The sequence below is a fragment of the Aptenodytes patagonicus genome, chromosome 14 (assembly GCF_965638725.1).
Source record: "Aptenodytes patagonicus chromosome 14, bAptPat1.pri.cur, whole genome shotgun sequence".
NCBI classification, from domain to species: domain Eukaryota; kingdom Metazoa; phylum Chordata; class Aves; order Sphenisciformes; family Spheniscidae; genus Aptenodytes; species Aptenodytes patagonicus.
This window is the reverse complement of record NC_134962.1, coordinates 8,932,611-8,949,342: the sequence shown is the minus strand read 5'-3', so window position 1 is coordinate 8,949,342 and position 16,732 is coordinate 8,932,611. Positions and strand designations below refer to the sequence as shown.

Sequence of the window (16,732 nt, the reverse complement as noted above, 5' to 3'; positions counted from 1 at the left end):
TTGAAAAGTATATAAATAATTTATATAAAATCTAAAATAGCTGATATTAAATTTATGCCTCAACATAAGTTGTTGTTATTTCAGATTTACTTTTTAGATTTGTTTATTTTTAAAAGAAACACACACATTAAATTATCTTCTTTTTTTCTTAAATCTGTATTTCATCTATTGTAGAGACACTTAAATTCCAGGAAATAATTTGATCCTGGGATTTGAACTGGACCTACAAGAAAACAGTAAAAGTTTTTGATTCAAGGCTATGATCTTGGACAACTCTCAAAAGGAAATCTAGAAAAATGTAGCTCAGGAAAAAGGCAGCCCTAAATTAGAACTGTTGTTAATACAAATATAATAGAACAGATTTAGATTTTAGTTTTAACCCTGGTGCTATTTTTATACTATAAACAAGCTAAAATGGGAATTTCATTTATGTAATGAAAGTCCAAATATAAACAATTCCTTTTTGATTTCTAAAGTAGATTTTTCTATTGGGGAAGACTTATGATTTTCAAATTTGCTGCTTCTCTATTATTATTATTATTATCATTATTATTATTATTATTATAGTGTTGAATTATCTTTAAAATGAGATGCATTTGGCCTAATACTTTGGCACATATAGTAGAACTGCTCACTTTTAATTATTAGTCTGTGGAACGAAACCCTGTCATTTTCCCTGTGTTGAGTAGATCTGTTCAAAAAGACCTGAAAATGGGATGGAAATGGAATTGATCTATGAGTCAGGGCAAGAACAGAAGAAGTCACAGCACTTCTGTGAGTATCAGTTCTCATACCTGATGAGAAGATGGGTTGCTCTATTTTTGTGTCCTGCCTTTGGCAACGTTCTGTGCGGTACCGTTTGTACCATCGATATCATTCGGACTTTCATTGGTGTCTTTCTGGAGCTGAGGTACCTTCGCAGGGCAGTGCCACCAGGGAACCGAGCATTCCTGTTCATTTACAAAACAGAAAAAATCTGCAGCTTTTGGAGCTGGAAATATCCCCTAATTTATACGATGTGTTTAGCCCGCAGGCATTGTGCACGTCCTTAGCTACACTGAGGGCTTTTCAGGAGATGCAGCTATAACCACAGCGTAGCCAACTATTTGTTCTTCCCTCTGATAAACAAATATATTCCAGAGGAGGCAATTTCAGCCTGCTGCCTGTGGACTCTCAGCCTGATCTGTGCAAACACTCCACGAGGAGTGAAGGACACTTGAGGGCTCTGTCTGCGTGGTTTGCAGCTCACCACGGAGAGCTGCAAAGTTCCCGTGTTAATCCCCTGCCATCCAGATTAAAAGCTTTTCAGATCCTTTGCAAATTTTATTTTTTTTAAGAAGCAACTTGCAGAGTTCTCTAATCACCACTGAAAATAGAAAACAGGAGCCTCTGGTGATGTGAGAGGTTAAAATGAGGGCCCTGCTCTTTCCTCGCTCTGTGCAGGGAAGAGCTGATACACAGACCACCGTTGCAGAGCAGATCCCTCCCCACCCATCCCTGCTGCCCAGCATCCGCTTCAAAAGCTTTTTTTGGGGTAAGCTGATGTGTTTAAACCTTCCAGTTTGGAAGTTTGGTCTATACCATTGCCATAAGTTAGTGGATTCTGAGGAAACTTCCAGCCAATTAATATGCAAGGATGCGGGAGGTGATGGCAGCTGCATGATAACCTTTCTCTCTCTCCATCGTGTCCTATGTGTTGCTCTCGCTTTGACCCAGTGGTGCTGCTCCCGGCACACATCAGGCCTTAGCATGAGCCATGTGTTAGCCAAAACCTGAGCAGGAGTTGGGTGAAAAGACACCGAGACGCCTGTGACTTCAATGAAACCGCTGCCTGGGACCGCAGGGAGGCCTGAGGCTGGCGTGGTTTGTGGAGTTCTGCTTTGTATTTGCCTCTTAATGCTTTGTAAAGAGTGAAAACTACGCGTGCTTGCTATCTCATTATTGTGCGTAAGATAACTAGGGCGAAATGAGCTTCAGAAATGCATGCTGCTTTTCTGCTCTACATTTAAGCAATAATAATTTATGAATCTAATTAGGCTCTGGTTTGCAAGAATGATGTGTATTCACATTCTAAATAGCTGAGAAATATTAAAAATGTGACAGCTTTATTTGTTCTAGCTCTGAGGATTATGGGTGAACATTTTCCTGAATGTGCTGAGCTTTCTCAGCATCATTCAAGTGCTGAACTAGGAAAAAAGGGCATTCAGCCTGACGCACCTGCCAGGCAGACCTGTGTACAGTGCCCTGCAAATCCAGTCCACGTGCCCCTTCCAAAAATAGCAGCGACAATATTGCGTCACTGTGGGTTTTAAAGTCTCTGTGACAACTTGTGTCATTGCCATAGCTAATATCCAAGTCATTTTCTAGTACATGTAGTTTTAGGAACTGGATTTCTTAAAGGTAAAGTTAGGGATTGTGTTTTCCTAATAACCTCCCCCTATTTCTTATCTTACCAGTAACTTTGGAATTTGTGTATTTGAGCTGGAAGGATTTGAGAACTCCTTTTTCATTTCACCTTTAATTTTATACCTTTTGCTCTGGATCCCTCTGCAATAATGAAAACAGATGATCAGCAGTCTTGCTGCCCTTAATAAGGTGTTTAATTAACAAATTCTAAGTTGCCTACAGAGCTTCACATTGTAGGGAAAGTATGTCAATTATTTTTTTGATCTCCTAATTACTTTCTATATTTTGCTTTGCTAGCACAAAGGTACAGTATTTGATTTGCCTGTGTTGCAGCGATCTTTACATAAGACCAAAATATAATTTTACCATCTAAATGACCAGTCAAGGCTAAATTAATACCATCAGCTGAACACTGGTCTGTTGGAGAGCCCATCATATGAGAATTTAATTTGAAATGCATGTTTGTATTGTTTTGGGTTTTTTTGTGGTTTTCTTTTGTGTGCTTTTTTTTGTTGATATCAATATAAGTATCAGGCTCAAGGAACTGAGAAACAGAGATAGAAACATCTTCTGCAGTCTGTTGTTCTGCAGGGATTACTCCTTTTTTTACATTGGTATTGAGTTTGGTGCACAGCTCACACTGAGGTCACATTATCTATCACACTGAATTACCAAGTAGTGTGTCTGTGGTCAACCAGGCTATAAAAGTCTCTATGTCATGATGCAGGTTTCTCTGGATTGGATTTGGTTTCCAGAAATTACTTATGGACATACAAAAGGAAAAAAAACATTTCTGCCTTGCAGCTTATCGGCTGGGCAGCACAGAATCAGCACCCCAGGAACTCTGAGCCTACTATTTATGAATGAAAATTAGGTCAGACAACCTAGAACTGAGATTTATAAATTTCAAATACCTTGGACTAAAAAATTGACAGCCATGGAAACTACCAATCTGCAACCTGAAAACAGAAAAAAAAATTTTTTTACCCTGTTGTTTTCTATGTTTATTGTACCCAGGGCTGAGGTTCTGGATAAATTGAAGAAAATTTTATATTTTACTGGCTTTGTCTATCATACGAACCACTTTCTCTCACAACAGCAATTTCCTCACACTGGCAGCTTGACTTCGACACTCTGGTAGAGACGCAGCAGCGTTCCCATTAGAAACTGCCTATCCAGTGTGACACAACTGGTAACGAGCCCTTTGCATGACAAAGCTTGGTTTATAGGTCTCAAACTGGAGCAAGATGCCTCCTCCAAAAGGGTTGAGCAATGTCTGAAAAACATGTTATGCTGGACAAATCACGTTGGCACCGAGTCCTGAGCTGACCAGGTCCCACGTGGCTGGTTGACACTGGCTGGTTAGCGTCTGTGAAAGGACAGGCTCTGATTTGATTCATTTTTCACCTAACTGGATCGGACAGACAAAATAGGAGCGTGAGGGTAGGGTCACTATCCCTGTTCCATGGACTGGGAAATGGAAGACAGTTACTCATTGAAAGTCACACAATAGATGCGTGGGTGCCAGATGCTGTAGATGCCAGAGATGGGATTTAAACCCAGATGTCCTGAGTGCCAGGCTGCGGCACTAAGTTCATAGTTATCCATCCTTTCAAAAATCCAAGAAGGCATTCTGGTTGATTCTGTATTTAGAAAATTTTGGCTGCCATAGTGTGATACTTCAGAGAACCCTAAAATTTACTAGTGTAAAAGACGGTTTTTACTACCCCGTTCATCTGCTTTAGGAATGAATGAGTTTAGCCTTCTACAAGGTAAGAGAATAACAATTAGAGCAACTTTTCAGAAGTGGATGTTACAGCACGTCTGAAGTGACTTGCCAATAACACCTGAGAAGTCTATGTTAGAAGAAATAATTCTGATTCCACTCTGTACTGCAGTGATTTTCAGGTATCCTTCATTAATATTTCGTTCCTCAGTTTTCCTCTGTTCTTTGATGCATTTTTTAACTTTGCATCTCATTAAAATTGTATAATTTTCAGATTGATAAAAACACTTCCTTGTGCCGGAATAAATGGAGCATCTCTGGTGAATACGATTGAACTGATTTACTAGCAAATCAAACAGCAAAGGAATGCAATTTAACAAGGAAGCCACTACCTTCAAAGAAAATGGGGGGAAAAAAAAATCTGTAATTCTGAAGACTGCAAGTTTTGGAGCATAAATGACAATGGAAGTTTATGGAGCCTTATGGATTAAAGCAAAGGCCAGCTCCATTAAACCAAATGGAGCATTCCTAATCTGACATGTTGACAAGGACACTCCTGCCTATTCCAAGAGGGAGTTTCAAATGAATCCAGATTTATCTTATGTTCCCAACAGGGGCTGGGCTGGCTCCAAAGGAAGTTATCCAGGCCAAAAATAAACAAGATACACATGAAGCAGTTTGTGCCACCAGGAAATCTTCCAGGGAATATGTGGAGAGGAGAAGGAAAGCCAGCAGAATCACAGCTTAAGAGGTCTTTCCTCTCTCCTCATTATGTCCTACCTCTACTTCTTCAGAGAGTGTAAATCAAAGTTTCTTCCTCATGAGACCCCTTCCCCTTCTATTCACTTTCCTCATCCTTGCTTCCCCAAGAAGAGGGCTCCATGTGCTGCTTCTCCCCAACAGTCAACTCCTCCCTGTCCTGCAGTTGCAAGGAAGCAGCTACAGAGATGCTCAGCGCTGAAGTGCTGATCCTGCATCTGCTGACATTCATACTCGGTTATTGACTTCTGCAAGAGCGGGCTGGAGCCGAACAGCCATGCTTTTCCCAGGAGCGTGCGTGTATAATTTGAATTATGTAATTCTAAAAAGCAAATTTAGCCTTTTCAAAGTGCTTTTACTGTGGCAGACACATAGTCACGGTAACTGCAAATATTGGGACAAGCACCTTTTGCATTTACATTTTGTCAGACTGGGACCAACCTTTTAATTTGCTGAGAGACCCCAGGAGAGCTGTCCTGGTGGCATACATTGTTCACTGCATCGTGTCTGACCAGAGTCTGACGTGGGCTTTATAATTTGCTGGAGCAGAGTCACTAAATTACACGCCGCTATGAGATATATAACCCCCCGAGACACAGAACAGCTCCTTAATACAACAGCCTTCGAAGAGGCATGAGCTCAAATACCACTACAGAGAACAAAGCTTCCCAGTGTTAGATACGATACTAGTAGTTCTTACCTCATGAAACATTATAGACTCCATTTTCAAAGGAAATCCAAGTTTGTACCCATAATAATAGCCTGTTCAAATCTTCCTGCCAAAGAAATAGTCTGTCTAGCTACATATAGACAAGCATCAGCGCATGCAAAAAGGAAGGCTGCAGAGTGTCTGCTTTACAAATGCAACTCTAGGGTTTCAGAAGTGCATGCAATACACATGCAGGATGGAGACGGTTACAAGCTGTTTGGCAGTGAGGGCCAGAGTATAAAATATGAGTCTCAGAAGGTTGCTTCATAGCCTGAACTGTAGATTTTGCAGCAGCCTTAGTATTCTGTTAGCTGTATTTTGGAAATCGGAAACCTGTTCCAGAGATGTGTGTTGCCTTCCATCTAGCATTAACATTTAAATTTTGTGTGTGAATCTCTCATCATCAAAATGACAGCAGTCCTGCTTGTCCACGAATTGTGTCATTTACTATCCCCAGTGATAACTGGATGACAACGGCCATATTCTTATAGAGTTTGATACTTGAAGGAAACATGCTAACAGAATTAATTGTGAGAAATAGATTACCAGTGTCACTTGCAACAATGAAAACTTTTGCAAAGAGATGGCATAGTATATTGCTACAGTATAGAAAATTGTTGAAACACTGCAAATAAAATAGGTAAGTAATGATCAATGATTGTGTCTGTGTATTCACCACAGAGTCACACTGACTTTAATAGCAGTTGTATGTACACAGCCAAGGAAGAGGTTTTATCATAAATATATATAAATAGATATAATTATATATCTCTATCTATATATATATAATAGATAGATGTGTGCACATATATGTATAAAACCACACAAAACCACAGCTGCTTGGTCTTGTCCTTTTGCTATAATGTTTAAAAAGTCTGATAGAGATTTTTTTTCCTGATAATATTACAGTATATTTGCTACATGTACCAAGTTTTCTTTCGTTTGTTTGGAGTTTTTTGTAGGCACCAGGAAGGTAATAGGTAGCTGGTTTCGGGGGTTCAAGCAGATGCAAAAGTCTGAGGCTGGCCCGATCAAGATTTCAGCTTGAGAAGTGCAAAATATATAGCTGAATCACTCCAGCAGTTCTAGTGCAATGATTTTGCTCTTGTCTGTCTGTAAGATGTCTTTCGACTTGCTCTTGATCTTGGCAAGAAGCTCACATTGAGGCTTTGGCTCTCCTTCCAAGGAGGAATATTTAGGCCAATACGAACGCTTGAATCTCCCGGCCCTCATAGGAACTGATAAAATTATGGGTAAGTTCCATTAAATGATACTGGAGAGTTTTGTTTTTAAAATTGCTTAGAACTAGGTCGTGCACGTGGGACTCAGGCTGGGTATCCCGGGGGGGAGTAAGGAACCTGTGTGCCTGGGTGAGTGAGCTACCTGCTGGATTGGAGATGGGGGGACGCCACCCCTACACGCACTGTCCACAGCCCAGGGTTTACAGCCTGTTGCTAGCTTTGGCCAGCAACACATTAGCCTCTCCCTGGGGAGGGATGATGACTCAGAGGGGTGTCTGAATCATCGGGGCTTCCCCTGGGCGAGGCAGGACTCAGGCACGGCGCCCCGACGCATGCCTGGGCAGGGGGGATGGATGGGGAAGGAGCTTCTAGCTCCATAGACCTGCAGCCCCAGGAGCAATCTCCCTCCTGAAGGACCTTACACCTGTAGAGCGGCCACAGGTGAGAAACAGGATCAAGGTGACACATGGCATTTGTAAAAGTTGTTCCTATGACTTTTTTTTGGTGTACTTGCTTTCAGGGTCTGTTTTCAGTTCATCGGGACTACAAACTACGGCAGCTTCCCTGCAAAGCCTGCAATAATGTGAAAACAGAAATGAGCAGTGAGTGGCTGTTGCAAACTACACTGGCCTGCTGGCATTTTCGGCCGTTTTCCACCCACTCTTGAAAATCATCTCTGGCCCAAAATGGAACTGTGAGCTGCACCACATGCTCTAAATGAAGTGCTAATTAAATACTTCTACTTAATGTAGACAACATTTCTTTGAAAAGACTGTAATGTATTGCAGATGTCATGAATTCCCTTAGAGGATGATGAAGGGAGCAGCGTACACATTGCATCCCTCTCTCGAAGGTAGGGATGTAACCCAGGTGGTTACCACTGATAATGGTGAAACAGCACTCATCTGATCCAAATTCCCACACATGTTGTCTCACAGTGACCTTGGTATGAGGAATATTGCAGGTCCTTCCATCTGGATGCACACTTTGACACAAGGGAGATAAATGGTGGAGCCATAGATCTTGATAGATACTTGGAGTCTTAAAAGAAAACAGGTAAGAACTGGCAGATGTTGCAGAAAAGGACCTAAATCTCTCTGGGTGGCGGCCCCAGCCATGCTAGAGGAGCTGGCAAGTGGTCTCTGGCTCAGGCTGTCCCAGTGCAGGACAGAGCTCCACAGCAAAGGAACTGAAAGACTTTGGGTTTAGCACATGCGCTAACGTCCTTTCTGGCAACAGGAGAAAGGCTGAAAATCCCGGTCCAAAGTCGCTGGAAGGCTCTGCTGAAGTTATTGCCATTGAAATCATGGTCAATCTTTAGGTTTCAGGGTCAACAGCCATCAAGCTCCGAAGAGCCAGATAACCCAGCTTTCGGGATGTGCTTATGATGTTAATAGACCATATGTTCAGGTCCATTTCCAAGTCCAGACTTGCCCACGAGCAGCTTGCTTTCACGCAAGCTCTGGCGCAGGATCAAGTCCAGCTCTAGCTCTGTCCTGAAGGAAGAGTTTGAGCAAAATGGGTGTCTTTGTACAGACCCAGGCTCTCATCAGTGCAGTCTGGGTGGATTAGACAAAAGCAGGGCTGTGCATACAGGATTTCAGTTTTCCAGCATGAATCCCAAACTTGGATTGAAACACTTTATACGTATACCAGGCCCAAATTACCAATAGCTAGCCAAATGGACAGAAGCTTGTCACGGAGCTTGTCCCCACGTGCCTGTGCTCATCACACACATGGCCTCTGTCCTCAGGCAGGCTCCCGAGGTCAAGCCCTCCTGGGTCATCTTTTGGGGGAGGAGATTTTTCTCATAAGCCACAGGACTAGAAATCCAGATTGTCCTTTCTAGGACAGTTTAAACCTTTGGGTGTCAGAGGGGCTAACTGTGAGACGCTGGCACTTTGCCTGAGCTTGGGCATCAGGGATGGGTCAGAGAGAGGCCCCCGCTGCGTGTAGCGGGGCAGGAAAGGGAGCTTTTGGAGGATTTCAGCTGCAATGGTCTGAATACACCCCACACGCAAACAAAGCAAATAGGATGGAAAGAATAAACTAGGAAATCCAGTTTTCATGCAGTTATGGTTACTTACGAGGTTGGGAAGATCTCTGATCCTCCAATGTCAGGATGGGGGAAAGAGCCTGATTAGGCAGAGATTCCAGTTGGGAGAGGAAGGAGCATGAGCCAGGACTCCTGGATTTAATTAATTCGTGCTAATGAGCCTTGTTAGTGGCTTGCCTACTGATACACCAGTTTGCTCTTCAAAATGGATGGTACTATTCTATCTCGTTGAGATCAAATAGCTAAAGTGTGTTAGTGCAGGTGAAATAACATTTGTGTATGAATTCCAGGCCCGCAGATGAATGTTGCAATAGTGCCGATGTTTTGGGGTGTCAGTGATGATGAATTAAATCTTACGTTAACACTGGATACGTGTAACTTTGGAAGCACAAACTGGAGAAGGAGATCAGCACTGAAGAGTTAACAGGTGAAAAAAAAGTCCAGTTCTTTCTGGTTTCATTCTGACACATTTTGCTTTGAACTACAGCCAGCGTGAACCACCTCCGCCCTGATCCAGCAGTACCTCCTCACTGCACTCCTGGAGCTTTTCCCCCCGGGACTGTGTGCTGCAGGTCTCCCCAGCAGAAATGAAACTGGGTATTCATAGATCCCTAACTGCACATTTTACTCCCTCTCTTTTTCTTTTGAAGATTGCAGGCTTGTAAAGATCTGAAGCTGTTTAGCAACTGTTCTCTGCAGCAGGATTGTGCTTATTGTGCAATGTTAAAACAGTTATTTTTATTAAAAGAGTGAAGCCAGCATGTTTCCTTGCTCGTGGAAGGACCAATGTGGACCATAGTACACTGAGTTTCTGCCTGCAGTGCCCGAAGTCTGCAGTCAAAATTGAGTCAAAGGATGTCTGGTCACCCTGGCAGCGCTGCTCCAGTCACCCTGCGCACGCTGTCCCTGGCCTGTCCCCACCTCAGCAGCTCTTCCACACCCGGCAGTTACATCTCCGCTATCTCCATGTCCACTTTCATCTTCTCGTTCCCAGGTACCGTATGGAGAAGGGTGTGTCCTTGTGCCATTGACAGCAGCCGGTAGAAGGCATGGACACCCTGGCGCCCCGATGCCGGGACCAAACCAACCTCAGGCAGCCCCACACTTGGGGCACAGGGAGCAAATTGCTCCTTCACAGGAGATCTGGGGATCCGGACAGTTTCCAAACAAGTAACTTGCAAGGTGCCTGGTGGCTCTAAGTGAAGAATGAAGGGTACAGCCACTGTAATCGATATTTTGGAGTAGCACAATTCATTTACTGTTCACCTCTTGTGGGTGGGAAGGAAGTTTCAAGGTGGGATTCGAGCGCACAGAGGGGTCAGAGTTGCTTTGGTAGCTGCAGTAGGCACCAGCACAAGCCCGCAGGGAGCTGGGGCTCTCGCGGTTGTACCGTGTGAAGATACTCCAGGAGATACCAGAGCCAAAAGCAGAGAAAATCTTCATTTTCAGGGTGACATAGCAAGTAATTAGTGCTACCTCTGTTCTTCTTTTGCTGGGGCTGATAACAGTGATGGCTGAACAATATGGAGATAGCTTCAAAGAATTTCTTTATAGTAAGAAATACGCAGCATCTTACTGTGTAGAGTATGAAAGCTGCTCCTGTAAAAATTCGTAGAATATTTCCACATTTCTTTCAAGATGGTTCTGCAATGTTGTGAATGCTTTTTGGGGTTAGATGCTCTCTTGGGAGAAAAAGGAGGTAGGAATCCAAGATGATGAAGAAACAAGAAAAAGGGGGAAGAGAAAGCAGATGGCTAGATGGAGAGCTTTCCTTAATAAAGTATTATACCTTGAGGATGTGAATTCAATTGCCTGTTGCTATTTATCACGACCACATAAAATTCAAAGTACTTTGGTATTTAAATAGTTATAGATTCAGAGATGAGTCATGAAGCAGAGCTGATATTTTATCCGTGGCCATGTTGGTGAATGATTTTCTAATGCAAGGATCTTATTTCCACTCTCTCTACTTTAATGGTATTTCTGTTCTCAGATTATTTTGTTGTAGATAAACGGGACAAAATGAAGAAAACTAATGCTTCTGGGGCTATCTATTATTACAAACTTAATAATTTTTGTTTAAAAAACACACTGCTACACAGTATTGTGGAGATATTCCAAGTTCTCACTCTCCAGAGAGAATTAATCAAGAAAGGTACCTTCTGGCTCCGCTTCTGTAGGAAACTTTGAGGGAAATTTTTGCTGCTCTTGGCGAGCAGGTTTCTGAGTCAAGTCTCATTTTTCACACCTTTTTGCCAAGAGACAATGTGTCATTTGTGTGATAGCCACTGCAAGCATCCTGCACAAGGGTGGGAGTGTTTGGGAGTGCAGGGGAGTGTATCCAGTGGCATGAATTTAAAAAAAAAAGAAGAATCCTGCAAAGTTCAATTCTGCATGTGGAAATGGATATGATTTTCAATTTTTCAAGTTTAATTCTCATAGTATTTCTGGGTATGGTAAGCTAGAATAGGCTGAAATTTGTATAATAAATAGGATCATTCACATGAAATTTATTTTGATACAAAATGTTCTCTCTTGCCCTGAAGATGACTAGCTATTCAAGCAGCCCCTCCACCCCTAAAAGAATTTGTATTGGTGCAGCGGTAGTTTTCTCTTGCCCCGAAAGAAGAGCTAAGTCTGAGAGAAGGCAGATCCTTGTCCCAAGGAAAGTATTGCTGACGTTAGAGTCAGGGACCCCATACAGAGGCTGCTTTCGGAAGATGCATGTTGAGGATTGTTAATGCTGGAGAGGGAACTGACTCATCACATCATCAATTCTGCTCCTCTGCCAGTACAGCACAAAACATCTTTTATCATCGTGCTCTCTCTTTCTTCTTCATTTCTTTTTTAAAGGAGTTTAAAACTGTTCAGTGTTTTTGTCTTCCCCTTTTCCAGCCTGTTGCTGTTCTCTGGCTGGTGGTTACAGTTTGGGGTGATGGAGCCCCCATTTGCCCTGTGCAGGAGGACTCTTCCCCCAGCCAGGCATTGTCAGGGACAAGCCAGAGGATGAATTTCTTGGCTTATGCTTTCACTCCTAGCACTGAGTTGCACACATACCCCTTAGCTGTAAGAAAACTAAGCTTTCCCATCTGAGTCCTTTTTTCTTTTTGCTTGCCTTAATCCCTCCTTTCTCTTTGTTGCGGAAAGCACTGTTTATCTAAACGGGGACAGCAAGAACACTCTGGCCGCGTAATTGCCACGAAGGCTACAGCGTGGTCCAGACGGTACCAGTTTGCACTGATATTTTTCTGGAGCATGCCAACAAGCGGCTGCTGTGAGAGCTGAAATTGCTGCTTTTTTCTGTTCACATCTGCATTTGATTTTCAATCAAGACTTGGTTGGTGAAAAGCCAACTAATCTACAGTGCTTAGGGTTTTTTTGTTTGTTTTTAAGGGGCTGGTTTGAGCCAAGTTTAGTACCACAGAACTAGTTTTTAATAGATTTTTTTTCCCCCTGAATTATAAGTATTTTTGGAGATACAGACCATTTCGATTGGATCTTATGGGAAAATTATTATTCACCATTATTTCTTCGTATTAGTAGCTTGCGTATGACTGTCATGAAGGGCCAAGACCTTTCTGTGCCAGGTGCATTACAGCACACAACAAAATGGCAAATCACATACCCAGGCCCTCGCGGTGTCAGGGATGCTGCTGGAGAGATGGGTGCCTCCAGCTCGGGAGCCAGGGGATCGGAAAAGTTTGACTTTTGTGAGAACTAGGGGAGGAATTTCCACCAGTTTTGCATGAAATGCCTGGCATTTTGGTTTGGGCCGGTGTCACATCCTCTTCCATTTGCTGCTGTTGTGGCAGATGAAGAATTGGTTTTGTATTGAAGATACATGAAAAGTCACTGTTTAATCAGAAACTTCAAAGGAACTGAAAAAGGATCCATCTGTGGTTCGATCATCTTAAGCTTTGGGGAACAAAAGGAGGAAAAGGTCTTGGATCACAGAGCTTTCATTTTTTTATGGCAATTTTTCTGTGAATTACAGTAACAGAAAGCACTGACCTGTGACTAACAGTCTACAGAAGGACTTCTGGTATTGCTTGCTGTCCTTAATTTATCCAAGGTTCCACTTGATACATAACACACTTTTAATAGAATTTTTTAAGCTGAACACACAGTTGCTGTTGAAAGGTGATGAACTAATAACCCTCTGAAACTGGAGTTTCCTCTTAAGATGGGGAAAACTGGTTGGGGGCGCTGGCTGGGCGAGGACGAGGGCAAATTAATCACACCGGCAAAGAAAAAACCTTACAGAAAAGGTAAAAGCAACTAATGTAACACAACAGCAGTACTGTGAACCATTAACACTCACGTCTCGGTGCTTTGTACCTCTATCTGAATGTGCGCTAGTGCAAAATCAGTGTAAAAGCCTCCCTCGGTCAGCCCGTTCGTGCGTCGTCCCCCCTGCGACCGGACCAGCGCGGCGCCGAAAGCCCGGGCCGCTTCGCGCCGGCCCCGAAGCCGCGTTGCCGGGACCTCCGAGCCCCTGCAAACGCTGTAACGTGAGGCGCTGTTAGGCGTGAGGCCGCCTCGGGGAGCTGGGGGCTGCCCCCCCGGGTGTCCCAGCGGGGGGCTGCCGCCCCGCAGCCCGCCCCGGCCCCGGCCCGCGCCCGCCGGCCGCCCCCGCGCTGCTGCGGGGCTGCTGCGGGCCCCGGGCTGCGCTGACATCCTTGCGGGCCTGCCCCCTCTAGCGGTGCCTGCTCCATAGGATGGATTCGACCTTTCAGCCTGTTGAAGTTATAGTCCTTTTTTTTTTATTTTTTGGATTGTTTTACGCGTATTTTGTACAGCTGGTGATTTTTCGACCAAAGGTGTAGGCTTTAGCCGTGAAAATCCACGAGTCCCATCCCTCCCCTGCCTTCCTCTGCTAGCAGGCGTGACGGGCGTGCTGCAATAGTTTTGGCTTGTTAGAGAACCGGTTTAAATAGTTGAAAATACTAAATGACTGTGTGGTTGTAGGGCAAAGAACAACCTTCAGCAAGCTATGTTTTCTTCTGCTATATGGCAAAAGCTTGAAAGGTCCCTTAATAATGGACAGCCGGGAGCTAAAATCTAGCATTCTTTTCTGCTTAGTTGTCTTTTAGCCAGCAAAGATCTTAACTACAGTCTCTGTATGGAAAACCTACTAATTTCCCACCTACCTTCAGTTTTCTGGGTCAGTCCCAGTGGACTAGATGTTTAAAAACATGTAATAGTTGGAGGCTGAGTATGCGGCTGCAGTGTTTTTATTTAGCCACCCAATTGATGAAAGTTGGCAGCCTTGTTTGTACAGGGTAGTAAATACCGAGGGGAGCTGGATGCGCCAGTTGGTGCTGCCAGCCGCAGCGGCTGTGCGTGCGTGCTTGGGGCTGAGACCGTCCTGCAGAGTGACAGGCTCTTCTCTGCCTCACTTGGAAAGTAGAACACATAGAATTTTAAATCACTACCTGTTTCAGTCTTTGGGGGACGTTTTTAGGGAGCTTGGACAGCTTGATACGCCTTCTGCCGTGTACGTGGTGCCACCTATTGCTGCCTTCCCTGCGGTGCCTAAAAACCTTCGTCTTGATGTGCTTTGTGCTTATGTCCAGTATATTTGCCTGCGTATCTTAACTAGGCACCAATGTAGGATGAGCAATTTTAGGTATTTAATTGACATTTCTTTCCTTCCTCCGTGCTTGGCCTTCAGAAAATGGTTTTCTTTTTTTTTTTTTTTTTTTTTTGGAAGGAAGGAAGGAAAAGTGTTGAACTTCTGTTTACCTCATTTTGTTTGAACAGAGCCCTGTGTGTTAACCCTCCTCCGCACAATGAAACTCTGTACAGTGAAAATTGGCTAAGTGGGTCCTTATTCAGGATCATTCATCACCATGGCACGGCCTCGTGCATACATGGCAGATTTACATCAGTGAAACTGAGGAAGAAAAAACAAAAGGCCCATGATCTGAAGGAAGGGCTGGCGTTATTTATGAAGTGCCAGTAATGTGCTGCGGACTAGATGAAGATCTAATCAGCCTCGCTCTGCAAGGGTGCTGGTGGCAGGGTGACACACTACCGAAAGCTGCAGCAAGGAGGACAGTGTGTTCAGCAGCTCCGGGCTCCTTAAAGGCACGTTGTGGTGTGCATTTTGCACACTAGACTCTCCCGTCCAGAAGATGGGGCATGCGTATGGGAAGTAAGTCTGATGGTGAGTACAGACAGTAAAATTAGTTAAAGGAAATAGTGTTCCTGTTGCACGTGCTTATTTGAAGCCTCAGGACCTTCACCAGGCCAGGAAGCCACAGTGATAGTTTCAGATCCTACTTTGCTCGTTTTGTCCAAGCAAAATAAATGCCAACAATGTCAGAGGGGATGCAGTGATGAATGGAGAACGTGCTTCTTGGAGTCAGCAATTCGTCCTCCTTGAGGGGCTCAAATATATACTTTTCCTGTTGTCCCTCTGCTGTATTTCAGTGAGGGACCAGCAGCAGCTCTGGAGTTATTACCCAGGAGCCCAAACCCGCAAGCCAGGCTCAAGCCCACTTCATCAAAGGCATCGTTAGGATGCTGCTGGGCTGGGTGCAGGGTGCGCAGTGTCAGCTGGCACCCGCTGCTCATTCACAAATTCTCAGCTTTTTCGTAGCAATGGCAATGCTTGCTCAACAGCCGATTGCCAGGCCATGAGGAAGCCTTCTCCCACTCCCTGTACCCTGGTGGTTTTTGTTAAAGGAGAAATTGCATCTCTTGGCACTGGGTGAGATGAGAGCTGTTCTGGTTTCCGAGGCATTGCTTTTCGGTGAGTGTCTCCAGCTGCTGCACTCCCCTTCACTCAGGGCACTGACTCATGCTTTTTGCCATCACAATAAGTCTGTTTTCATAAACAAAATTAACGGCACTGTGTTTATTCATTAGGGAGATTTGAAGTCTCTCAGCAACCAAGAAATATGCTTCGTGGGATGAACTCTCCCTCCCTCCCTCTTCCCCTCTTTTCTCTTTTAACAGCTAAGGGAAAGAAAAGGTTTGGGAAAACACTGGCCCGATGCTAGCAGCAGGCTGATTCTGTGCCTGCTGGTGTGCAACGCCACAGCTGAGGAGGCAGTATTGACTGTTCAGCTGGGGTTTGTACATCTCAGAGACTCAGTGCTCTAGAGAGGGATATTGTAAATTGCACAAAGGCGAACAGGAAAAAATGGGGCAGGTTAATGAACTAGGCTTTAAACAACGCTCCAGTAAGCACAGCGCAAATGAGGGGTCCCAGCTTGACAGCCAGAGAGAGAAGCTTGTCTGGCATGCGGATGGCTCTGTGTCAGTGGCTCTCTTACTGGTTTTGGGCAGGACTGGGCATGGGCATGGGCAAAGCCAAGCAAGGCAGGTGCCCAGTGCCTGTGCCAGAGCCCTGGTAGCACAGCCAGCTCTGCTGCTGTTCTCCCTGTTGTGTCCATCCCATCCCCAGCCTTGTCCTCTCCTTCCCACAGTGGGAACACAGCTGGACCCAGCCCCTTATCCTAAGTGGGACAAAATTCAATTTGCCTACAGTGCTGATGATAGGTTTTGAGCTGGATCTGCAGCAAGGTGAGAGGCTCATGCAGGCTCACCATGCCGGGACTGCCCACTTTTGGGTGTCACTCCTCCCTGCTGCCAAGGCTCCTGCAATTGCTGCCATCTGGGATTACTGATGTATTGGTAACATTGATGTTTCTTCATTAAGGACTGGACTAATGCCCACAATATAATTTGAGAGAAAAGAAAAATCTTCAAATGGTTAAGCCTGAAATAAAATTAAATCAGATGGAAACTGTATGGGTGAGTTCATGGCAATAGGATGGATAAAAAGTTGGGACTGAAACAACCCCTGTGCTCTCACTTAGAACAAG

The 16,732-nt window shown here is 44.3% G+C and overlaps 1 long non-coding RNA gene across 2 annotated transcripts in view; it reads left to right on the top strand.

The window, feature by feature from the left end:
* LOC143167148 (uncharacterized) overlaps positions 1–10,700 on the top strand; it is a 114,868-nt gene extending 104,168 nt beyond the window's left edge. Inside the window, exons 2-3 of one of the 2 annotated variants that reach the window (XR_012996506.1) lie at positions 6,721–6,853; positions 7,362–10,700. This is a non-coding gene — a long non-coding RNA (uncharacterized LOC143167148). Of the gene's footprint in view, positions 1–6,660; positions 6,854–7,361 lie in introns of those variants that run through there. The other variant, XR_012996505.1, reaches the window with a different exon arrangement.
* Positions 10,701–16,732: the final 6,032 nt, after the last annotated feature.